The 25,617-nt window shown below is 43.2% G+C and overlaps 1 protein-coding gene across 8 annotated transcripts in view; it reads right to left on the bottom strand.

Annotated features, from left to right (window-relative positions):
* Positions 1 to 25,617, bottom strand: part of Sv2b (synaptic vesicle glycoprotein 2B) — a 218,698-nt gene that overhangs the window by 64,406 nt on the left and 128,675 nt on the right. The gene's annotated exons all lie outside the window — the stretch shown is intronic.

The raw sequence follows: 25,617 nt of genomic DNA, 5'->3' as shown, positions 1-25,617 counted from the left end.
AAAAAGAAAGGGGGGAAAAGGGGAGGGAAAGAGGAGAGAGTAGGGGGGAGCAGGAACATTTCATCTAGTGGACAAAGCAAGTGTGACTCAGAGGAAGTTAGAAACAGAAGTGAGGCCGTCACAAAGCAGGGACCACAGGTCTCTGGAGGCTGTGTCCTAAATACTGTCCTGATCTAACGACTCATTAGATCAGATGGGAACTTTGAAAACGCAGTCTCCAGAGCTTGCAGAAGGGTCTACTGAACATGAGAAATCTGAATTTTTGCCCAGCTCCCCAAGTAGGCCCGAGGTCCCGCCTGAGTGAGCAGGCCCTCAGCAGTACAGGCTAGACCCCTCTCTCAGCCATTCTCCACACCAGCTGTGCCCAGGAGCCAGATTTTCCAGGAAAGATATTTGGATTTCTTTCCATAGGAGCTGACAGAAAGCTGTTCCTCAGTTCAGGCCAACTACCAACAAATTCAAAGCCATCAACCCCTACCAGGCACCCCTTTGCACGTGGAATCCCCGTCCTCCTCCATGTTCAACAGATGTCATCTCACAATAGATTGCGCTCACGTGCCCTTGCCTGGTAGACTCTTCCCCTGCCCACAGCCCGTGTCCGAGCCCTCTGCCCCACACACGCCACCTGGATCTCTGCACCTTCAGCCTTGGGGAGACTCTGGCTCTGGGAACCATCTAACCCCGATGAGACAATGCATGCTTTCCCGGAATCACGACAGGAAACACTGACTCCGAAACACAGAGTGAGTGAGAACCACCCAGGTGGCTCATTAGAAATGGAATCCTAGGCCCTGTCCCTCAGACAACGCTAAACGGTAGTGTGGGAATCAGGGTTGGACATTTATCCTCAGTACCGCTCCCGCCCCAGGGGACCTGGAGCAATAGCGCTAAAGGACCTAGCAAGGAATACTTAACAGAATGACTCTCACTCCACCCTGGCAGAATTTTCACCATCTCCAGTAAATAAACTTCTATTGGACCAGGCTAGCCTGGTTCCTGTCAGATGAATAGTCTAAATCGGTTTTCATTGCATGCGTTTAGGAACCCTAAGAGGACAATACATCATACATAAACAGCAGGGCCCCCTGCAGCATGCTGTCACACGGAGAAAGTGTGCCAACTGCCTAAGAGCTGCTGGGTTAGTTCTATTCTGGAGGCCCCACAAAAATGTCACGAGCCAGGAACGAAAGGTTTTCGATTCTGAAAGCATATGTGGGAAATACCACTTTGGGTAAAGATTCTGGAACCTTTTCAGTGGAAAGAAACAGGTCTTCGTCAAAACTAACCCCACTCATCCGGGCTGGCTAAAAGAAGTGCTATAAAATGTCTAGTCCAGGCAAGCCACGAGGCTTCAGTGTCAAGTGGTTTTGGGTTTGTTTGTTTGTTTGTTTATTTGTTTTTGATATTTCCTCAAGCTTCAATCTCATTGACAAATGCCAAGCTCTTTTGTTTATTTATTTTTTATTTTTTATTTACTTTTGCAACATAACATTTTCTAAAGAACACATCAATTAGTCATTTGCAACAACAAAGGTTAAATTATCACAAAAGCTAAATTGAACCCCAACCCCCAGGATCTCAGAGCATGATCTCAGGAAGATCAGAGTCTGAGACTGGGGGGATTGGGGAGACAGATCATTGGGTTAGTGTTTGGTGCACAGGCATGAGGTCACGAGTTCAGATATGCAAGCTCATGGGTGTCAGAAAACAGTAGGCTGTTGGACTTGCTGGCCTTTAGCCTACCTGCAAATTAAACTGACGTGTGAGCTCCAACAAAGTAAGGGGGAGAACAAGATGCCCACTGACTTGTTTTTAGGCTCAGCATTCTCTCTCTCTCTCTCTCTCTCTCTCTCTCTCTCTCTCTCTCTCTCTCTCACACACACACACACACACACACACACCAAGGTTTTACAGAAATGATAGAACAGGACTTTCCAGTGCGTCTAAAACAATTGTGAACTTATGAACAAAGCAAACCCGGACGTGGAGACAGATGGGCTGGAGGGAAGATGGTGTGGATGTTCACCAGCAATGTCATATACTACAGCAGCCTGAGGCCAGCAGTTGTGAGATGGGCTGGGGAACGGTCTCCTTCATGACTCTTGGAAAGAACCGAGCTGCTGGTACCTTGACTCAGCACTGATAAGAGCCTCCGGGACGTGACAGATCTCTTTGATTTGCTCCACAAAATCTGTACTATCTGTTACTGTGAGCCTTTGGAAGAACATGGTTGACAAGCTTATCAACAAAACAGCAGTGGAAAGAGGCCCACAGCAGCAGCCACTGGCTAAGCACCAAAGGGATCACTTCTCACGATTCCTCGTCTTTGCTCAGGACCAAGAATGGGATGAAATTCTCTGTGCTGTGGGTGGAGAGACAGAGGGCTGGGAGGATAAAAGGATGTGCCCAGTGAACACAGAAAAGCAGTACCAGGAACTACGTGTGGCGCTGAGTTTAAACAGGGTGCAGGGGTTATGCAGAAAACAAGACTGGGCATGAAGAAGCAAGACAAGTGACCAAGAGGGGAATGAGAAGGTTCTCTAAGGGGATTAAGGAGGGCCACTGTGCCTTAGGATCTGCGGAGATAGCATCCTAGAGGTAAGGAAACATCCAAAGGCAGAGGGGGCTCAGAGAAGCATGGGTACCACAAGGGAGGCACCAGAGCTGGAGAGCAAGGCCTAGAAGTAAGACTAGTTCATCCAGTTTTGGATACCTTTAATCCCAGTGGCCACACTAGCTTGCCATAGAAACCAGGTGGTAGGGGTGCGTGCCTTTAATGTCAGAACTAGAGAGGATTATAAAACTGGAGGAGACAGATCTCAGTCTCAGTCTCATTTTGAGGTTTCCTGAAGGTAGAATCACCATTTTTGCACTGAAGTCAAGGTAAGAGCCAGTGGCTGGCTGCTTTGCTTTTCTGGTCTTTAGGTTGAAACCCAATTTCTGTCTCTGAGTTTTTATTAATCATGCTTCAAATCTGTGTATCACTACAAGGCTGTGTCTTATCAGTAAGGTTCTGGAGTCTTTCTCCTTCAGTTGCTACATCGTATCTGCCTCACTCTGCCTTCTTTATCTCTGCATTCAGTTTAGTTTTCCCACCTACCTATATTCTGCCCTGCCATAGGCCAAAGCAACTTCTTTATTAACCAATGGTAATAAAACATATTCACAGCATATAGAGGGGAATCCAACATCAAAAGACAACTCTGTCAGAGATATTTGCATAAAATAATATCTACAAATTTATATAATCCTATGGATATTACTGGCCTAATATATAAATTAATGATTTTCCTAATATTTTTACTAATGTAGTTTCCTGTATTCTTTTTTCTAAATGAAAGTTCTTCAGAGGCACAGTGTTTAAATATTGCCATACTATTTAACTATATAAATATTTTAAGGTTTGTCTTGCCCCCATTTAGCATATGACTTACTTCAATATTTGTTAATATAAACAATGCTATAATTAACATTCTTCATCTGTTGTTGTCCTAGTTTTCAATTTTAAAAGCAAGAGACATTCTCTAACTTCAGACCAAGTCTGGCTTTGTTTTAACAGATTTAGTATTACTTTAAAGTATTTGTTTTAATTTCTCAAGAAAAAGACCTGAGGGTTTGTCTGGTCTTCCTTAACTCCACTTGTTTCTCACAGCTTGGAACCCAGCTTTCTGTTCTAATACAGCAGAACTGAATTGGGTGGTTCAGCTAAGAAGGGAGAAGTACCCTTAAGATTATAACACTAATGAACTAACATGGTCTTGAGTGGGGCAAATCTGGAAGTACTGCCTAGATAGATGACATTTCATTTGTGTGTTCATGGGCACATGGGCCTTTGTGCTATTCACACTTTGGAGCTGAGGTAGATGCTACTGCCGTGAACACTTGTGTACAAGTCTTTGTGTAAGCATATGTCTTTATTGGTCTTAGGTACATTTTCCTTAGGTACATTAGGGTTTTGGTAAATATATGTTTAATACTGTAAGAACCTGGCAAACCATTTTCCAAAGTGCTTGAGCCCTCGCCCACTCTCCCCAGCAGTTTCCAATGGTTCTGGTCCATCACCTCCTAGCCCACACTTGCTGTCATCTGTCTGTTGATTACAGTTACAGTAGTGGGTGTGTAGCAGTGTCTTGTTGTTGTGCTAAGTAGGTTTTTGTTCAGTACTTACAACTTTCAATTTGACAGGGTGTCTGTGAATCACCCAAAGAGAATCGTGAATAAAGGATCCAGTGTTTACCAAACCTATTTGCTCTTAGAACCTTTGTATCTCTCTTCAACGAATATATTAAAGGCCCAATCATGTTCAGAGTTCTGGGAAGAATTTCATCATTTGATTAATATTGTTTTTTAACCTCCTTCTGAACAAGGGTCTATGGCACAGTGATTCTGAACCAAGCAGCTCGAGGAGGCTAACACTGTAACCTTTAAAGAAAGTCAGCAAACAGGGGCTGGAGAGATGGCTCAGTGGTTAAGAGCATTGCCTGCTCTTCCAAAGGTTCTGAGTTCACTTCCCAGCAACCACATGGTGGCTCACAACCATCTATAATGAGGTCTGGTGCCCTCTGCTGGCCTGCAGACATACACACAGACAGAATATTGTATACATAATAAATAAATAATATTAAAAAAAAAATAAAGTCAGCAAACAGATTGGTACTAAGAGGTTTGTAAACCAGTAGTTTCTCTGTTCTTGGTTCCCTGACTCAGCCCAGGTGTGTCCAGATTTCACAGAGAGGAAGCTGGGCTCAAGCTGGGATGCTGGTTACATGTTAAGTCCCAATGCACAAATAATCATCACAGTGTACGGAAGATAGTAAGATGAGATTTGCATTGTTCCACCTGTGCATGCTGGGAGTCATGGTGCCTGAGGTTTGTGGATAGCTCACGGAGTCCTCATGGCGACTTTATAAGGGGTGCTGTTAACAGATGAGGAGCCTGTGTCAGTACTAAGAGGCTATGAGTAGCTTCTACATAGGTAGCAAGAGACAGCAGAATCAGAATTTGAATCTGGGTCTCCCAGACATCAGGGTGTTTAGAATATATCCTACTACCCTGCTAAAGAGGCAAAGAGGAAGACCTTTCAATTTGTCCTATTGTCCTTCTGGCTCGAGACGAATATGACATTTTAGTTCCTGAGTTGTTATGAGAGTTAGGTTGACATTTCACAAAACTTGGTTTGGTGCCTATGACCAAGAAGGAACTCAACAACAACCAGAGAAGCCGTTGTGTAAATACACACAGAGGGAAAGGCCTTGCTCATATGCATTGTGTATGCCTCAAAGCATACTGGTCCAAGAATCTTCAGAGGCATCAGCTCAGCTCTTCCAGCCACCTGTTATCTTTCTAACCGTCCTTTCTAGTAAAATGGGAACACGCTTCAAGCTCAGAACCTTTAAAAGGGATGCTTTCAGGAGGCATCAGGATATTATAATGTTTTCTTCGGTTTTGTTTTTATGATTTATGGCATTGCCTGCTGCTAAATGGAAAGCTCCTGGCAACCACAATAGATCAGGAAACACTGACTACACATGGAAGTCTACCGACTGCTACTGGGAAGGCCAGCCTGCGGCAGCACCTTGTCTCCAGTCCAAGGTAGGTTCCATCTCTTCTCTACCTTTCTGTTTTCCCTTGCAAGGTTATCCAATGAAGAACATCTTCTGTCAGTCACAACCGAAGACACCCCTGGGTGATTACTCAGGAGCATTCGCACCCTAAGCGAACCCTGAGGCGGAGAATGAACTTGAGCAAACTCGGGTGACGTCAAACTGTCAGGTGGAGGGATCCCCATGGTGGCCAGTGAGCGCAGCAGGGGGACATTTAGGAAGATGGCTACAGGAACACGCGGACGCAAAAACAGAAACAGGTTGGGAAGGATGGACACAGCTCTTAAGAACTTGAGAGAAAGCATCAGTTTCTTGACACCTCAAAGCCTGAGCAGAGAAGCCGGTACAGGGAAGCTTTGGAGCTGGACAGGCGAGGAAGGGAGCAGATTTGGAAGTATCAGAAACTGCTCCTGTTTCTTCTATCTGAGAGATAACTCTTCTTTAGAAATGAAAATAGAAGCTATTACCATGGAAGCCTGTACTACTGGACATAAAGGCTGACAGGACGCAACAGAAGCTCCCCTAAGAAACCACTGATTATGGTTGGTCATATTTCCAGAAAGCATCAATATCCCGGAGAAAGGAAGAGATATTATAACCTTCTGGGCATTTCAGATATTTTTTTTCTCTTCCCAAAATAGAGATGGTTGAAAAATAATTCTACAGGTAGAAAGCTTGTCTCAAAAACAGAGAACAAATAGCTTAAACCACTAAGCCAATAATGAAATCACAGCTGACCTTGGAGATGGCATCAGCCACTGCAAAACGAACCAGGAAGGAGAGTTCAACGATTCTCTCCTTGTATGGCTGGCAGGTTTTGCCTGATGACACTATCAGCTTCTACATTGTGTCGCCAAGCCTAAGGCCTAGGGCCAAGCACTTTATACCATTCTATTGGCATGGTTCTACCACATCTCTTATGCCAATCATCCCAACACCGTCAGGCCCTTCATCCTCCAAACAGCTGGGAAATTTCCCTTAGTCACCTCCCAAGACTTTCAAAACACTTGATGTGACCTCAAGTTATCCTGCACTGAGCAATGCACACCCAAGTTCTCAACTTCCCTTTCCCCTTTCTGGCAGTTCCTCCCTAGGCAAATGGCCTCACGCGGTTCTCACTGTTGCTCTCATCGTCTGTTCTGTCTATCTTGGGAGTCACATAGACACCCAGGAGAATCTAACAAGCTCCCACTGTCCTGTCCCTTGTAAGACAGTAAGTATAATTTTTACTAAACATAAAATCAGCACCCTATCTGCAAGGGTAAGGAATCCTTACCACACATAAGACGTTAGCATCTGGATCACTGATCACTGGAGGTTTTGGAAGACAGTCAAGAATAAAAAGAGCTGCCACTGAACCTAGAAGATTATTGCTCCAACAGGGGCAACAGCTTGGAAATTGGAATCTCAATGGGTCGAAGGGGCCTAGAGAAGTGGCTCGGTGTTTAAGAGGGGCTGATCTCCCAGAACACCCAAGTTGGATTGCCAGCACCCACATGGTGGTTTGCAATCACCTAGAACACCAGTCCCGAGGGATCTGCTGCCCTCTTCTGGACTCCTCGAGCACTGCAAGCACACAATGCGCAGATAGACGTGTAGACGAAATACCCGTAGACATAGAATATAAATAAAGGGAAAAAGTTTTAAAGGCTCAAGGAACTTTATAACTATATATGTATATATAACTATATATATGTATATATAACTATATATATATAAACTTTATAACTATAATTTTATGGATTTGAGTTGAAGGAAGTCTGGAAGACTGCTAAAGATAACAAAATGGATTTTGGACTTTTCTTCACACACACACACACACACACACACAAAGGAAAGCCACAAGATTCACTTCATGTGTCTTAACCTGCCTCTGCGTTTGTATAGTTTTTCTTCTGGAAATGACCTACCTTTGGCTACAAACTAGCCCTGCCTTGTCCAGTCCTGGAGACACCTCATCCTTTTAGGACTGCCTAAAGTGGGTACCTTGTACATCTCACACACTCTAAGTCACCATTCCCTGATGGTTACGGTTCCCTGGCTTCAGTCACTTAGCTATTGCTCTCACAGAGTTAGTCTGTGACTCTCTGGGCCTTTGGAAACCTCCTTACTTTTCTCAATGGGGAAAATATAAACAGAGCCCTCACAGCTGATCTTGCAGCCCCATCTATTTCCCTGAAATGATTTTTTAAACTCATTTCAATACATCAGGGCCCCTACCTCCATCTCTTAATCATCCCAAATCACTAAGCCCTGAGTGATATTGGCCCTGTGGTACTCCTCTGCCCAGACATACTCACCCCACTTCAGTGTACTTCTGCATAATTAGTCCCTCTATCTGTCTGTCTCTCCATCCCTACTCCTAATTCAGCCTTGGCAATGTATAAACTTCGTAATTAGAACAGGCTCAAACATTGCCGGAAATGCAAGCACATTTAGCACTAGAGTCTGGCATTTTGTGCTATTCTGGGCTCTACTCCAAATGCTAGAGAACCAGAGAAAGACAACAAAGGAAGAAGATGTTAATGAGCCTATAGTCCATGTCTGGGACTAATACACAATCTCACGTAATGCTCCCAAAGAGTGGACAAGGACCTTTGTGAGCTCAGAGACCCAAAAGATGTTGCCAGGGTTACAAACATGGAGAAGGGCAGAGTAGATTCCATCCCAGGTTTATATCTTCTATCAGTCGAATCTGAAGGGTCATGTTTTAAATCACTGGTCTCCAGCTAGTGGCACTATTTGGGGAGGTTCTGGGCATCTTGGAGAGGTGGGACACAGCTGCCTGAAGTTGGTCACTAGGAGTAGGTCTTTGACGATTATATTTGGCTGGTTCTTCTCTCTCTCTCTCTCTCTCTCTCTCTCTCTCTCTCTCTCTCTCTCTGTCTCTCTCTCTCTCTCCCCCCTCTTCCTCTTCCTCTCTTCCTTTCCCTCCCTCCTCTTCCTTTTCATTTCTCTTCCTCTCCCTCTCCTTCTCTCTCTCTTCTTACTGATGAACTGTTATGTGGTCAGCTCTGCCACACACCCCAGCCACAGTGGTTTGAGCTGCTCCACTACCTCCCTCCACCCTGATGGGCAGAACCCTCTCATGCCATAAACTACAGCAAGCCATTCTTCCCTTGAGCTATTTCTATCCGGCACCGTGGTAACAGAGATGCAGAGACAACTAATGAAATACCAATACTGTGGTCTGGGGGTTTTACAAAACATCATGTGACCTCCATCTAACAGGCCTGACTTCCTACACATATCTCCTTTCCTGTGTAAAGGACGGCTACACAGTTGACAAGGAGAGATGCCCAACGATATCAACATTTTTTCGAGAGCCTGTAAGATACAGAGGGCAGTCTCTCATCCTTACAGTGACTGCTAGATTAGGAGCACCATACCGCCCATGAAGTCTGTAGAGTCCAACCATACGTCATCTTTGCCTCCCACATCGCATGTATCAGGACTTAGCGCAGACTCCTGCCCAAGTCAACCCTAGAGTGATGGAAACTCACACAGCCTATTATGACATCTAGCAGTGTCATGTCAAAGAAGCCTGATGGGGAGCAGGAGAGGGAGGAGGGAGAGAGCCACCAAGCTGAGGGTGCTAATCAAGACAGCGTCAAAACTATGTCATGGTTATCCTATCCCTTTTTTTCTTCTGTTTTGACAGAATCTCACTAAATAGAGCTCAGACTTACAAACCACCTGCTTCCACCTCCCAGATGCTGAGATTAAGAGTGTATACCTCCTTACACAGTACCTCCTATGTCTAAATCGCCATGGTGTAGAGAGGATTATCTCAAACCGGGTCTCTTTTGAGAAGCTCTGCCAGGAATGTTTTCATAAGCTTCTCAAAGCCCCTCCCCCAGCTACTAGAAGCAGATGGCGCATCACTGCAGGAAGGACATTCCCACATCAGACAGCCACAGGATCCGCCCCCAGTGCTGCTGGCTGCTGTCATCAGGAGCCCTGGAACCAAACACAAGATGTCTTTCCATGCTGCATGTCCAGACACTGTCACCAGGAAAGCGGGTTTTAATCACTTTCCCCTTGCATTGAGACCAGCTAACACCCTGTTGTTTTCTTTTCAATGATTGGGGGGGCGGAATACTTCTTTATCATAAATCACACACTGATGGTTCTCCCTAGAAATCCAAAGAAACAAGAGGTCCTGCAAGCTGTTGTACGTCTAAGCTGAAGTACATACATAGGCTTTGCATGAGGGAAGGCTTTGTGATCTCTTCTAAGGAATTGGAAACCAGCTTCTCAGGCCTAACTAAGCAGGTTTGTAGCATGTGGAGAAAGTTCCAGGGGCTTACCCTGGACTGGAGATCAGATTAGACAGTGGATACGGGGAGTAGGCAGGAAACTCGGCTCCAGAATGTGGTACCCTGGTCATGGAGCAAACGGCCGAAGCTGCAGTATGTGATTCGCCTGGCCCCCGTCTCCCCAAAAGCAGAGTATAAACGAGACACCCCTCATCTCCTTCCCAAAGGAAGCCATAAAACCCAGGAGGAAAACTCTCTGACCTTCTCCCTGACATCCCACGTGAGTGGTGTCTCTGCTACATCTGGAGTTGGAAGGAATTAAAGACAAGGAACACCAAGAAAAAAAAACAACAACAAAATCCTCCCCTGTTAGGACATCTCACATGTTTGCATAACTGTCCACAAAAAATCCCCACGGATCTTCCCACGGCTTTGAAGTTGCATTGCCAAAGCCTCCTGCACTGCACAAAGTGTTCACTAAATAAATGTGTATGCTTTTCTCTTGTTAATCTGTTTCTTGTTATGGGGTCTCAGCCATGAACTTCGTGGTCAGTAAGGAAATGAATTTTCTGCCCTACAACACTGAGCAGATAAAACACATGAGACAGCATCACCCTCTGCTTGCAGAACCTGGACAAATTGTCTCCTCAGTGGGCACCTTCCCCATCACATGGGCTGTTTCCAGGCATAGTGACCTGGGTGATTTCTTCCTGAGCCAGGAATCTGCCCTCGATGCATCTGCCTTCTACAAAACTCTCGGATCCACTTTTCAGAATACCTGCATAAGAGTATTTTAGGAAAAACTGGTCACCCTTCTATTTTAGATCCCATTTAATCTCGTGGTACTGAAAATTTAACATGGGGCCGTTTCTGCACTCGGCAAGCACTCTACCACTGAGCTAGATCCCCACCCCTCAGCTGCACATCTTTTACAGATAGAATTTCCAATTTGCTTTCACTCTCAACCTAATTCTTCCTTCTTGTCCTCTCCAGCCTCCCTGGAAGACATATCCCCAGCTCTGAGCCACCAGCCCCTTTTCTACCAGGGATGATACACGCAAGTCAAAGATCCTAATATTAGATCACCAATCAAACTGTCAAGCATCAAGATCAGTCAGAGGACAACTTCCCTACCTCTCCCCTCCACCCCAGACCCTACTGACCGCTTGATGTTCTTTTTCTACTGCGGAATATATTCAAGAAGAAAGACATCAAGGACTAGGTCTAACATTTATAATGTTAAGAGCATGTCTTGACAAACCAGAAGAAACTCTATTACTCTCTTCAGTAAACGTGTACTCTACAACCCCCTCACCCCTCACTCAGAAAGGATTTTCTTATCTGAGCTTTGGAGAAAGCATCACCTACTGTATGCTCAGATGGATAGACAGGCCTTAAATACCAAGAAAACTGCCAAACTTTCACTCTGACTCTAATCAAAAACAATATCTGATTTTTCCTCACTGAAATGAAGACAGTGACCCTAGTCAGCCCTGTGTACCATCCATGTATGAAAAAGCTGCATGCATAGAGAAGTTTCTGGAAGGGGATATTAAAGCTGTATTTTCAACGATCATCTCCAGGAGATAAAAATCATGTGCATTGAACCACATCCATAGCACTTTCTAAAAGATGGGGCAACAGAAGAAAAAGAGCAGCCAGCGAGACCTGTCCATTAATTACTTTTACTTATAGTATTTATTTGTTACTTTTGTTTATATGTGTAAGCTTTTGTGAGTTCATATGCACCAAGCATAAGCAGGCCCCTTCAGAGCCCAGAAGAGAGTTCTATATCCCCTGAAACTGGAGTATATATACATAATGTTTTTTAAATTATGTATATATGTTATGTATATACATAATGTATATAAGGCCTGCTGACTTAGACTACTCCAAAGGCTTGACCTATTTTGCTGAAACAACTGCAAAAACAAAAAGCAATCACCCAATCACTTTCATTTCACCCCAGAGGATAACAGTGATCAAACCTACTGAATTGAGACCATAGGAGTTAGACAGCCCAGGATGATCACCCATGGGCAACAAGCCACAAGGAGAAAAGCTTGTAGACCAAATCCAGCATGGAGTCCTAGCTTCTTTAGGGGGAAGCTAAGACTCCGAGTAGATTAATTTTCTCTGCATTCAGTGACCTCTAGACTTGCTAGAACTTCACAGGCAGCAAATTAACTCCTAGATTAAAACAGTGGAGTCAGAAGTCATCATCCCAGCCAGGTACTGTGGCAGGTTTACTCCGATGGGTGACTGGAGTGTTGGGGTAGTCCTACCAGTGCATGCGTGGAGTGGGGGAAGAGACTGACCTGGGTAAGAAGAATAAAAAATACACAAATAAATGAGAAAGTGTTTGTTAAATGAGGACTGCATTGGAATATAAGGTGAATTCAGGAGAAAAAGGAGTCTGGGACTATGTTATGTAGAGAACTAAGGGAGGCCCTCGGGGATAGAGCAATATTTGAGTGAAAGAGAGGAACTGAGTCACACAGATATTCAAGGGCGTACGGTGTCCCATAAAAGACACAAGAGCAAAGTTGGAAGTCATGAAAGATATTGACCAAAGGTCTGGCAAGGTTTGGCAAGTTCTAAAAGAATTTCTCTGGTTGTTTTTATTGAAAACAGACTCAAGGGCATTCTGAGACCAGAAAGGAAGCAGGGAGGCCTCTGGTCACAACCTGAACCAGCAGTGGCAGCCATTTGGATCAAGATCTTCTCAAGGACATGTTAGGAACGGAAAGATCCAAACAAGAGGTGGAGTCATTTAGATGGAACAAGTAGATCAATGTATGAGCAAAGAAAAAGCCAGAGATGATGCCAAGATCTGGGCCTCGGCATCTGGAGAGGGCTATGCCCAGAGATACAGGGATCTGAGGGAGGAACAAGAAGGTAGTGCAAGGCCAGGTGATGTGGAGCAAAATGCAACTTAGCTTAGTTACCCCAGGGATCAGCAAGCAATGGAGCAGTGGACTGGGCCAGGCTAGTTATAAACAAAGGTTCCACAGCCAGACGCCAAGAGTGGAGTCTCAGTCCCACCACCAGCTACAAGCCCTTGGGTGAGATGCTGGGTCCTCCTCTCTGAATTTCATCCTTTTCATCTGTAAAATGGGAAAAACCTTTGTGCTAGCCTCATAGTGTTGCTGGGAAGCAAGAGAAGTAAACATGACCATGTGTGTGTAGAAAACAATTGCTTTCAATCAAGAAGCACCGTGTCCAGATTTTAAAATGAAAAGAAAGATCTCCATCTAAAATTTCAAAGTTCATATTTTAGTAGAAGAGACCAGGGAAAGGCAACTGGGTGGCTCTGAATTCTAGCTTCCCAGATCTGGGGGATCCTGGGCTTATCTTTGAAAGATGATTAGAAAGTAGCCAGATGGTGAGGGAGGGATGGGGGAATGTCCAAGGCAGAGAGAACAGCCTGTCCTTTATCGTGTGTCTGTGATAACGCAGCCAGCATGCAGCAAAATCCAAGCATAAAATGGTTATCTTAGATTTCTCGTCTTCCATTTTCATGATACGGTAGGAAATGCTTTTTCGTTTTCATATTCACAATGGATCAGCCTAGTCCAGCTTGTCCAGCTTGCCTGTCCTCCAGCTGCCATCCCTGAGTGACACCAGAGCTGCCGCACTGACCAGGACCCTGTCAAAATTCATCCTGAAGCTGAGAGGCGTCTTAGCATTTCAGGAGGCTGAAGTAGGAGGATGTGGCATTTTGAGGTCAGCCTGAGTTACATGGTGAGTTTCAGGCTAGCCAGGGCTTCATAGCAAGACTTGGCCTTTATATAGCAAGACCCTGTCTCAAAACATATATTGGTATTGTACATACCAAACATATAACATATCAAATGTTATGCATATGTACACATGTGCATGCAAGCACAAACACACACACTCACACACACACACGGACCTCTGGCAGTCACCATTCCTGTACCCCATAGCTCCCTTTCTGATATTCCAGGAAGACATGCTCAAAGGTCAACAACAGAACAGAGGCGTTAGAGCTGTTCTCACCACATCTGAGCATGTTTTAAGGCCATATGTCCCCATAAACATCTCTAAACTCTCGTTGAGTCTAGGTTCCTAATGATTCTAGTGGAAGAATATCCTACAAAGGTAAGAATTTTAATTCTCGCTGAGCAATACTGGATTCAGGAGAAATATCCACCCAGGCTGAAGTCAGAAGAAAATCTTTGGATGTCCTCCAAAGAAGCCTAATCTCCTGGCGAATCATCACGCATCAGAATACGAGAAATAGCAGAACTTGCGCCTGAACTTTCTAAGGCACCCTGGATATACAAATGTGGACAGTCTGCATCAATACTAGCAGATGTTGAGAAAAAAGCAGACCTGGAACTGTGGGGCTATGCTTGTCTTGCCAGGTCGTTCACTGGAAGACTGGCAGTCTGCAAGCCTATCCTCACGTGGACCTGTCCACCCCAGCTGCCACGGTGCCCAGACATCTTAAAGCTGTTTTATCCTCATCAGACGACCTTAAAATAACCTCCAGTCTGAAATTAGCTGTCAAGACCTCACCCACAGGGCTCGTGACCAGAAGCACCACTGGGCCACCATTCCGTCACATGACTGGCCCACTGACCCACATGGGTTCTGAAACCCAGGTCCTATAATGCTTCCTTGGAGCTCCTACTCTGTGGTCTTGCTTCAATGATAACTTAGAAACAAATTCCAAGAAACATACTGCTTGTCACTAAGATTCTCAAAATATTTTTTTGAGATTTTTTTGAAGATGCTTGAGGGCTTAACATACGCAGGGGCAGAGTGGTTAACACAAAAATATTTAATAATGAGTAACTAAGACTCATCCCTACCTAGGAAAAGGGAAACATGGAGAAGTGCCCATGCCATCTCTCTCTCTCTCTCTCTCTCTCACACACACACACACACACACACACACACAAAGAGAGACAGACAGAGAGACAGACAGAGAGAGAGAGAGAGAGACAGAGAGAGAGAGACAGAGAGAGAGAGACAGAGAGAGAATCATCCACCACCACCACTTAGGTTCCCGTCTCCTGAGCACACGGGCAGACAGTAGCGTTACTCCACCATTTACCATGCCCTCCTCCTTTCAGCAAATCTTACAGCCGTTTGTTCCTATTCTCTCCCTGGAGAGTGATGGGTAGAGATAAGAGTCAATTATTTTCTGAAAATTCTTCCCCCGAGCCTCGCTGAGATTACCTCTAGATAGTTTAGATGGTGTGAAAACAAAAACTGCATTTTTTAAATAATGACAATGCTGCTACAAGCTTTAAGTATGTATCTGAAAACCAAAGGAGATTCCACAGGGCCTAGAGGGGTATCTTCATGTTGCTCAGAGTCTCACGTTTGTAGATTCTAGCTCCTACCACGTGCCTACAGCTGCCCTGCTCTGGGTCAGGTCCCAGTCATCCACATAGCCCACAAGTGTTATAATGAGTTGTCGCTGCCAGTTGTCCTGGACAGAATGCCTTCTCTTGATTATTCTATCTTCTTCTCAGCCCATGCCCTTCGTCCTTGCCTGAGCCCCTGCTGGGCTGGCACCACAGGGCACTCCTTTAGACTCACCAGAGTGACACATCAACTCATTAATAAGGCTAACTGGCATATTTCTCATTTTGATACAATTTCCACCCAACAAACTATGAAGAAAGGAGTATCCTGACCAGTAAATGAGATCTCTGTTTGATATATTAATAGGGGTTGTTTATAATGTTGCTGGGTTTTCTGCCTCCTTATCATTGGTGCTTGTCCAAGCACACCATCCCACCTTGCCTGAGGACACAAGGCCAGGTTCTCTACCACACAGCTCAAGGACCTTCCATCCAGGCTCCGTCAGGCATCCCATCTCATTTGTAACCACATCCACACTGATCTCCCTGTCAGCGCCATCCCTCCACACATTTCCAAGGATGTCCAACCCATCTCTTAAAAAAAGAAAGTTAAATGTCGTCTTCTCTCCAAGACTTTGAGTAGCACCAGCATGAATATTTTATATCACTCTTCGCTCTGTGTTCTTGTCATATTTTTGAGTAACTCTGTACAGGAGCTCTTATGACATCATATTTTAATGATGCTTAGAGATGCCCATCTCTCGCTCTATTGTGTAATTTTTAGTGGGAGGCCTTTTTATTATTATAATTACATTTATTTCTAATATATACATATTAATATCATACATATATCTGTAGACTTATTATTATACACCATACTTTTCTCTGCACAAAGTAAAATGAACAAAGGTTTTGCAGCTACATCAAATAAAATCCTTCCCCAACTCAAGGACTTCTAGCAAGAGTAAGAAAACAAGTTAGATGGTCTGTGTCCATTGATTGATTTTTGGACATAATACAGTTTTAGCAAATCTGTAACAAGTATTATTATCACAACATCAAGGAGTTGATGAGTCACTGTGTTTTAGCTGGAGCCACTTAACTTGCACACCACCCTATATCATGGTTACCGTTGCCGAGCACAGGTTAGAACTGAGAGGATTCAGAGGACCTGAGTGGCTTATTCAAAGCCATACAGCTACTAAGTGGCCTAATTACTTAATCCCATAGCCTGTCTTCACATGAATATTAGGCTAGACCACACTGCAACAACAGACACCAAATCTCATATTTTTAGAGATCATCACATCTTCAAAGATGGTTTAACAATCTATTGCTTATTTCAGTCTTCACACTCCTGTCAGGTTGCATCAACTCAAATAGATGTCTTTACCCTCATTTTAAACATTTGGAAGTTGTAAGTCAACAAATTTACATGATGCGCTCAAGGATACAGAATAAAAACTCTTATAACTAACGACATACAAAGCTATGTGGTGTTAGCAAACATCTCCCAAATATCAATGACTTAAAAGAGAGAATAATACAAGTTGACTGGGAGTCTTCTATAGCATATTCCATACAGTCTTCATTCTGAGAGCCAAAGAACATAGCAGAAGCAGCCTTGAACTTAACCATCGCTGGTCATAGTGGCAGAGGATAAGAGGACCTGGAAAGCCATGAACTGACTCTTAAAGACACAATTACATGGACACATGTCATTGCATCAGTCAAAACTGGTCACATGACTATGGCCAAATTCAACGAGGGAAAATGAACAATCTTTCACGATCTATCCATACAAAAGGGCTCAACCAGTACCTCCTACAGCAAAGAGTAACAGTATCAGGACCTAAAGTCAAAGCTGCTGCCTCCTTTCATTCAGTGACTTTCCAGACTTTCCAGAATACAGATTTTTGTTTGTTTGTTTTTTTTGAGACAGAGTTTCTCTGTAGCTTTGGAGCATGCGCTAGAACTAGCTCTGTAGACCAGGCTGGCCTTGAACTCACAGAGATTCACCTGCCTCTGCCTCCCAAGTGCTGGGATTAAAGGCATGCACCACCACCACCTGGCCAGAATAGAGAATTTCTCTACTTCATTCTTTATCTCAGTATGGATGTATATCCCCAACCTGGCTTCCTAGATGATGGAACCCTCCCTTGCCTAATAGGCTCTTCAGAGGCAGGGGGCCTTCATCTGAAACCACCAAAAAATTTGTTCTGGAATGTTCTAGAAACTTCCAAAGACAGGCAAGCTAATTAACCTACAAATAGCTATGACTCTGGGAAAAAATTGCTGGGTCTTCAGCCTAGGAAAACTGGAGTACATGTTTATATAGGAATAAGAATATTTACAATAGCTTTATTCACAAGGGGGAAACAAACTGCCCAAGACATTTCCCCAACTTTACTAGAAGTGCAAGTAGAATTGAAGCAGCTCAGAGATAGAGCAGGCTGGCAAAGTCATGCCTTAAAAGGCAGAGCCTGGGGAGATGCTATGTATTCCTGTGCCATGTCTACTGTTCTGTCAATCACCTCTGTCACAACTAAGCATCTTCTTGCTTTTTCGCCTTTCCTGTCAATCCTGTTTAATTTAAACACAGTCTGTGGTGGTTTAAAATAAAATGGCCCCCAAAGGAAGTGGCACTATTAGGGGCTGTGGCCTTGTTGGCAGAAGTGTGTCATCTTGTGGGGGGGGGGGAGCAGGCTTTGAGGACTCTTTTGCTCAAGCTTCCCTCACTGTGTTAGTCAGTTGACTTCCTGTTGCCTGCAAGAGGTAGCACTCTCAGCCCCAGCACCGCATCTGCCTGCACACCACCATACTCCCTGTCATGATGATAATGAACGAAACCTCTAAGACTCTAAATGAGCCACCCCAAGGAAATGTTTCATTTTATAAGAGTTGCTGTGGTCATGACATCTCTTCACAGCAATAAAAACCTGAACTAAGACACAGCCTCCTCCCCTTTAGGTCGCTGATACAAGACACCTGCAAAAATTTCCCTTTGCTTATTCCAACTGATACTGTCTGTTGGAATGTTCAGCTGTCATGTAGTGGCCATTAGCTAGGTTCCTAGTAGAGAAAATCTCTGTTGATTCTTCACCATTGACTAGCAACTATAAGTGTGTGTTTTCAGATCCCATTATTATACTGCAAAAGAAGAGGGAAACTCATGGTAAAAAAAAAAAAAAAAAGGTTTCATATGCCTACACATGCTGGAGTATGCAGAGAATAATTCTGAGATGTTTTTCTGGACAGAGTTCCCAAGATGATAAATATATTCACAGCGTTCATGTCTTCCCCATTCATCTCTTTTGTGGCCACTTTGCATGCATTTCACTTAAGAATTAGTACTATAGTAATACAAAGGGGCAGATATAAAAGCTGAGAGCTTTATAGAGTGAAGATGTAAGACAACTTTGAGATGATGAAAGCCACTTTCATTCTGCCTTGGCAAATGTCCTTGCGCTCTCGTCACAGATCTGAAGCCTTCAGAGGCCTCAAATCTTTAACAGTGCCCAGTGCCTCTTGATTAAGCCCTGCAAAGGAAATCCCCATCAGCTCCATCATATCCATCTTTCAAAGTGCCCTGCCCCCAGCTCTGATTTTGTTCTTGGATTTCTTTTTATAACCAATTTGGAAAAGGTCAAGACAAAAACAAAGTCAATGCTGCTTTACAGGAAATAATGAGTGAACCCCACTGCTCCTCGGGATACTTCTGACAATATGGTTATCACTACATGACCACAGTAAACATTCAAGGATGGATGATGGATGGGCACACTGGGTCCCACCTCTATCTATAAAGAGAGCATGAACTCAAGAGGGGGATGCAGATGAACAAAGGGGAGTGGGAGGGGAATATGATGAAAACATATTGTATGCATATACAAAATTCTCCAAAATCAATGAGAAAAGGATTCACAGAAGAGATACAAAAATCATAAATGAGGTGCAACAATAAGAAGTATCATAATAACTGAAACTCCTATAAAAATTTCAACTAGCAATTAAAATACTGTCAAATTGTATCTTGAGAAAAATCAACAACCTGGTGCTTAGAATTTCTTTTAATTAAAATACACATAAAGGTTACATAGAAAAGAAACTTGACAGCAGGCATCTGTTTAAAATGGCAAGGTAGTCTGCTCTTGAACTACTGCAGTACAGGAAGGACATTCTGACACAGAGTGGAGCTCGAATCCAAGCCTAGCAAGGTCAACCAAGTAGCAAAATAAGCAGAGACAGTGGATACAAGAACTTGATTAAATAACAAAGGCCAGAAAGTTACTAAAATGGGATTAATGTGGTTCCTGTTAAAGGGGGCCAAGGATTTGTGCATAACAGAGGGAATAACAATACATCAAAGGTGGGAGGGTACTCTCTAACGTGACTCCTCAAGATTCTTTGCTGGAACTGGATTCAACAAGTCAAGGTCAAGACTTAGATAAAAAGAAAGTTAAGAGGAATGTGAACAAAGTTTGGTCAAAGAGTCTGTGCCCTTTCAAAATAAACATATAAAAGTTGGAACAAAAAATCCAAAGTAACTATTACAACATTTTTTGATTTTTCATATTTTATTATTATTTTAATACATTTCTAATTAAAATATAATTACATAACTTTCCTCTTTTTACGTTCCTCCTTCTTGCCCTTGTTGTACCATCCCCCCACTCTCAGATTGGTAGTTTCTTCACCACCACCACCACCACCACCCCCCCGTTACCATTTTGTGTGTGTGTGTGTGTGTGTGTGTGTGTGTGTGTGTGTGTGTAAAACAAATATACAATTACAACATGCTGATTCCACTCTTTTTGTGTGTATAGATCTTCAGAGTTGATGATCCTGCATTGGGTAATCAATTAAGTGGATCATTCCCTGGAAAGTCAATTCTCCCTTTTCAGCTGTCATCAGTTGCTTATAATCTTAGTCTGAGGTCAAATCGACGTAAGAACAAAGAGGTTTATTTACTGCAGAAGAAACCCAACCCTACAAAACTGTAATTGTCATGAATGTGAAACTTCACATAGCACAACAGATATAAATAATCACTCATGGGTTCACGGAGGAAAGCAAATTAACAAATCCTAGGAGGTGAAGATTTTAATAATTCCTTCCAGAAATAGATAAAGTAGAAAAAATCACATTGCAGCAGAGCTAAAAATGTTTGCTTATGCATAAGGGACATTTATGAATGCACCAGGCCTGCAGGAAAGCATCTAGGGATGATGGTTTGGGACATGAAACAGAAACTATAAATCAGCACCATGTGCCTGAAAATTAAGAAATATTTTATCTTTGAGAAAAAAAGGAAGAAACAAAATGGAGATGTGAAGATACTAAAAGCACCCCAAGTAAGCATTTTTATGATGATGGATAAATAATAATTACCAAAATTATACAGGAAACGACAAAGCCCATGAGAAAATAAAAGATCTTAGGGAAATAAAAAAAGGAAAGAAAGAAGAATGCGCACTGTTACCACAATTGTACAACATAGTACTAGCCTTGCCAAAGCAGTTAAGCAAGAATAAAAAAAGGAAGGGGGGATGAAAACACATAATAATATCACTGGAGAGCGACAGGATTGGGGGCCATTCATATTGATGCAGTGATCCAAGGGAAATACCATCTATCATTATTATCAAAAACTAACAAGAAAATGGTTATGAAATCAAGTAAAAATACTATAATAATTAGTTCCTTAAATATTAAAGAATTGTTTTAAGGGATGATATAAAATCTTTCAAGAGGAAATTCTAAAACTCTAAAAAACTTTTATAACAGATCTACACATATGGAAAGAGTTACCATCATCATGTATAGTTATCAAAATATTCTAAAGGAGAAAATTTCTTAGAACTAGATTGTGTTAGTAAGTTAATTCAGAGAAAGTTGACCTTATAAAGTCAGAAGTATTTGAAATACATACACACACACACACAGAGAGAGAGAGAGAGAGAGAGAGAGAGAGAGAGAGAGAGAGAGAGAGATCGAGATCCACTCATCTATGGGAAACTGGTTCCCAATTATAATCTTGGATATCAAAATCCACAGGTACTCAAGTTGCCTGCAAAAGATTGCATACTATTTGCATACAACTTACACACATCTCTCTATAGTTTGAATCATGTATAGATTACTTACAACACCAACATATACAAACACAATGTGCACAGTTGCCACACTGTTATTTAGGGAGAAATGATCCCCAGTTTTATTTATTACTCTGTATAGGTGCAACCCCCATAGCCCTCACACTATAGCACTTAAAAGAGGCACAAAGAGAGCAACGTTTAAGTAACAGGAGTTAGAAAAAGGCTGGGCTGCCTTGGTGTGTGCTACAGATCAGGGCACTTGAGCAGAGCCAGCAATGTGCAGAATGTAGAACATTTACGTTTTACTGTTCAGAATTTTGAAAAATATTTTCCATCCCCAGTTGATTAAATCTGCTGTTGGCTGAGTTTACAACGCTTCTCTAGAACATGGAAAACAACTGGGGGAAGGGGGAAATCTGATAACTACTCACGGACAACATAAAAAGCCAAAACACCAAATACTAAGAAACCAAACAATCTAATCAATGAATGGGTTGATGAACAGGCAATTCTCTAAAAATAAAGTATTAATGGCCAATAAACATGAGAAAAACATCCAATGTTATCACCCACCAGGGAAATACAAATCAAAACTACACTGAGATTCTACCTCACCCCAGTCATCATGGCGACCGTTGAGGAAACAAACAACAGCAAATGACGGGAGGATGTGGTGCAAAGTGAACCCTTAGACGCTGCTGGTGGGAATTTAAATAGTGCAGCCACCATAGAGCTTAGTGTGGGCGCTCCTGAAGGAAACCAAAAGTAGGTCTACCGTATGCCAGTTATAGCACTCCTGGGTCACTCAAAGAAGTCAAAGTCATTATGGGGTTGGGCATCCAACTCAGTGGCAGAGTGTTTACTAAGCACACAGGAGGCCGTGAGTTCATTTCCTGGAGCCATGAAAGTAAGCAGATAACTATTGGATTATATCTTCAGCTCAGATGCCTTCCTGATAAGAAACCCAAAGCCAGCAAGCTCGTGAGCTGTAGCAGCAGCTGAGGACAGAGGACAATGACCTCAAGTCTGCTGCTCTCAGTCGCAGTGAGCAAGGAATGTTCTCCGATTCTGTTGTCAAGTAGAAAATTATTGATTGACTTTGAGACTCCGACATTCATCTCATACCGAGAAACCTTTAAGAGCTTTGTAGAATTCATTCTACCCAAGCAATAAATCTATTGAGTAATGAGAAAAAGCATCCACTCACGAAAATAGAGAAATATTTCCTCAAGCAGTCACACCAAATAAATTATTCACCTCCTACAATATGCCACAAAATGTGATGCAAATAGTTTTCTGAAATGCAGTATTCATGCACACAGGAATGAGTGTTTATAAAATGTTAATGCCTGTCGGTATTTCATGGAAACTATGACTTGTGCGTGACTCGAGCCAGGCATGGCATTGGTTCTAAGAACTCAGCAGGTTCAAACAAACATTTTTTTTTACAGTGCGAAAATAAGCTTTACTTTTAAAAGACAAACAAACCCTAAAAAATAAGTTTCTCTTGTATATTTCGTTGGCATGTCATACCTCTGTCACCAACAAAAGATGTAAGTGTTCTTTTATTTTTTTAATTTTAGGAAAACATCTAGAACAATCTCACATTTCTACAAAGTGATTAGTAACCCTGAAGTAGGTATAATTACCCCCCGCTTAAAAATTAAAAAAAAAAAAACACAAGACTTTCAAGATGGTAAAGGCACTTGTTGCCAAGTCTGATGACCTGACTGTGATCCCTTGGATGCACCTGGGAAAAGGAATGAACCAACACCTGAAGGTCATCCTCTGACCGCCACATTTGTGCTCAAATTCTGAATGAGGTGGTGAAGGCTGTGCAGGTAAGTGGGTGCCCATGGTAAAAGGAAACACGCTTTGATAGAACCGATGAGCCACGGGTAGCCTTTCTCAAGACCACAAAGGAAGCAGTCGCCTATGGGCACAAAAGAAGCAAACAACTGAAAACAGAGAGAAGGTCGGGGAGCAGAGAGGAACCACGGTGGCAACCAGAAGGCCATGCAGGCTGCCTTGGGAACATTACAAGAAAAAGGGCACAGCTTCGGAAGCATTAACCAAAGATGAACTGGTCCTCAGTAAATAACTGGCACCCCTCCTCAGCTGTCACCCCTGGCTTTCATTCATGATGCTCAGGCAAGGCACTGGAACTAACTTTTACTGAGGTTGCTAGGTACCAGGCGTTCTGCCAAGCCTCTTACAGCTTTCTCCCATCCGTCGAGATGGGCGCCATTAGTGTTGCCATTTACTGTAGCGTAAATGTGTATCTCTCTCTTTGTCTCTCTATTAGCTTCCTATGGAAAACCAAAGCTCTGAGAAATTAAATGACCCGCCTAAGGATGTGCAGAAAAATCAATCGAGGAGTCTGGATGAACCAGGCGACGTGACTCAGGATTCGTGGGTTTCTAAAGAGACGATAGAAAAAGATGCTGAAATGTTCGGAAAATATGATATTGGATAGCTGGGCTTTTCGCAATAAGGGAGAAAAATGTCATGTAATTGCTTCCAAAGCAAAGTTTGTATTGACCTGATGTGGAAGGAGAAAGTAGAGAATGCTGGAGATGGGAGCGCGGAGCATCAGGAACTTTCTGGAGCTTTGCGGCACTACTTTCCTTTCCTTTTGATCTTTGGGTCTCTTCGTGGGAGTGGCGGGCATGCACCACACTCAGAGGAGTCCAGAGGACAACTGCAGATGTGGATCCCTGGGGTCCTTTCACCTTCTGTTTGAGATGTTAGCCTGGAACATGGGCCAAGCAAGCTGGCCTGTCTCTACCGTTCGTCTGGCCATCTTTGAGATTAGAGATGTTCTTTTGGTTTGTTTCTCTTTTGCTTTTTGAGTCAGGGTTTCATTGTGGAACCTTGGCTGTCCTGGGATTTTCTCTATAGACCAGACTGGCCCTGAATTTAGAGATCCAACTGCCTCTGCCTCCCGAGTGCTGGGATTAAAGGCATGCGCCACCACCAACCTATAGAGGTGCCCTTTTTAATGTGGCTTTGAGAAATCTAATCTCATGTTCTCATGCTTGCAAGTGCTTTACCTCAGCTCCTTTATTTTCATTTTGCTGTTGTTTGGGGAGAATATTTGTTGGTTTCTCTTGTTTTGATTTTTTTAGAGGTTGGGGTTTGACTGTTTGTTTGTTTTCTCAGACATGGTAGCCCTGGCTATCCTTGGGTTAACTCCATTGGCTGGCCTAGCCTGAAACACACACCACTCTTCCTGCCTCAGCCCCTCAAGTTCTGGGATCACACGTGTGAGCTACCACACTTGGCCATCTTTCCTTGCTATACACAATAGGAAATACGATTTTTAAGTCCTCTAATAATTTTGAGGTATTTTTAATTGGCATGTGTACAATGTACAAGGATGAGATTAACCCCAAAGCTTTTTTAGCTGGTTATCATTAAATAACAGATTATCAGTCAGATAAGTAATAGTCAGACAGAATAATTGTGAGGCAGTCACTCCCCGAGTGATCATATCTGTCATTGCTTCCCTGTCACAGTCAAGGCTGGACTCGTGTTGGAACACTTGCAAAGAAACATAAGATATTCTATAATATAATATCTGGTCTCCTATCTAGAAAGAGGAAGGTGTAGGGGTAGGGAGAAAAGGAAGGAGGGAGAGAAGGAGGGAGGGAGAGGGGAGGGAGGGAGGATTTATTTAAATCTAAAAGACAAGACGAGAAAATGAACTCTTGAAATTTTGAACATTCTTTTATTTTGAAACACGTGTATCTTTAAATACAAGATCTGAAACCACAATATCACTGTCTTCCTTGGGAGGGAGGGGTGGATTCAAATGAAAAGCATACTGGTACTTCAAAATGGATTCAAGTAGGTGAGCCAGGAAGAGGACTGTTTTCCTCATGACTGATTTAAAGGGAAGGGCGGTTCCAGCAGGGAGAGCTGTTCTCCAGCTTAGAAGTCTCCCAAGGCCTCACTCATGGCCACCCGTCTAACTGCCACTGTGAGGAGCACCGGCTCACCTCAGACCCAGCAGTACAATTGAGCCTCACCCTGTAGCAAAAGCACAGCGGTGGAGGGGGAGGGCTCAACTAATATTTGTTAAATTTGTGTGCGCATGCATCCATAACTGGATAAAAAAGAAAAGCTCAGAAAACCCAAAACAGGGCAGTTCTTTTCTACAGCCACGGAAATAAGATTATGAAACTGAATGCGGCTGCATTGATGAAGTTTTCCCGATGATGCTACTAAGGACAAGTTCGTGAACTTGATCCCCTTGGAAGTCAAGCAAGCCTATAGGATTCTGAGCCTCCGCACTGCACTCTGCAGTTGGTCC

The sequence above is a fragment of the Alexandromys fortis genome, unplaced genomic scaffold (assembly GCF_014885135.2).
Source record: "Alexandromys fortis isolate MF-2015 unplaced genomic scaffold, M_Fortis_MF-2015_v1.1 scaffold_86, whole genome shotgun sequence".
Taxonomy (NCBI): Eukaryota; Metazoa; Chordata; class Mammalia; order Rodentia; family Cricetidae; genus Alexandromys; species Alexandromys fortis.
This window is presented reverse-complemented; position numbering and strand designations above follow the sequence as displayed.